General features: G+C 46.6%; 1 non-coding gene across 1 annotated transcript; it reads left to right on the forward strand.

Moving 5' to 3' along the window:
- The first annotated feature begins 294 nt into the window (after positions 1-294).
- trnak-cuu (transfer RNA lysine (anticodon CUU)) lies at positions 295-367 on the forward strand. Its single transcript has one exon. It is a non-coding gene; the product is annotated as a tRNA-Lys (tRNA).
- The last annotated feature ends 214 nt before the right edge of the window (positions 368-581 follow it).

Here is a 581-nt window from a genome sequence, read left to right on the forward strand (position 1 = left end):
TTCCCCGGATCGCGGTCAGAGCACAAGCCAGGAGGAGCTGCACAATTATTAAGTCAGTTATTTTTTATTACATGTCATTGGTCGCCAGTCATTGAGAGACCAGCATTTCTACATGGTGTCAGGAGTGAGCAGTATGGCAGAAGGACTTCACCGCATCAACATGCTTGTATCACAGAATCGTAGAATATCCAGCTCAGAAGTAGGCCATTCGGCCCAACAAGTCAGCACTGGCCCTCCGAATGAGCACCGCAGCAACTCTCTTCAAGAAGAGGTTTAATAAATAGCGCCTCAGCAGCCCGGCTAGCTCAGTTGGTAGAGCATGGGACTCTTAATCCCAGGGTCGTGGGTTCGAGCCCCACGTTGGGCGCTTTCTTGTTATTATCTGAAAATGTTGACGCTGAAGGAACTGTCTTCATAACAGGGACATAACCTTGACTGGGAATCCAGAGGTCTAAACGAACCTCGTGACAAAATTTAATAAATATGGAATTAAAATTGCTTCTCAGTAACGGCGCAGAAAGGTTCTGCTTCCGACGGATCTTACTTCCACAACTGGGAACACATTACACAACAGATAATGA

The sequence above is a fragment of the Scyliorhinus torazame genome, chromosome 24, assembly GCF_047496885.1.
Source record: "Scyliorhinus torazame isolate Kashiwa2021f chromosome 24, sScyTor2.1, whole genome shotgun sequence".
Taxonomy (NCBI): domain Eukaryota; kingdom Metazoa; phylum Chordata; class Chondrichthyes; order Carcharhiniformes; family Scyliorhinidae; genus Scyliorhinus; species Scyliorhinus torazame.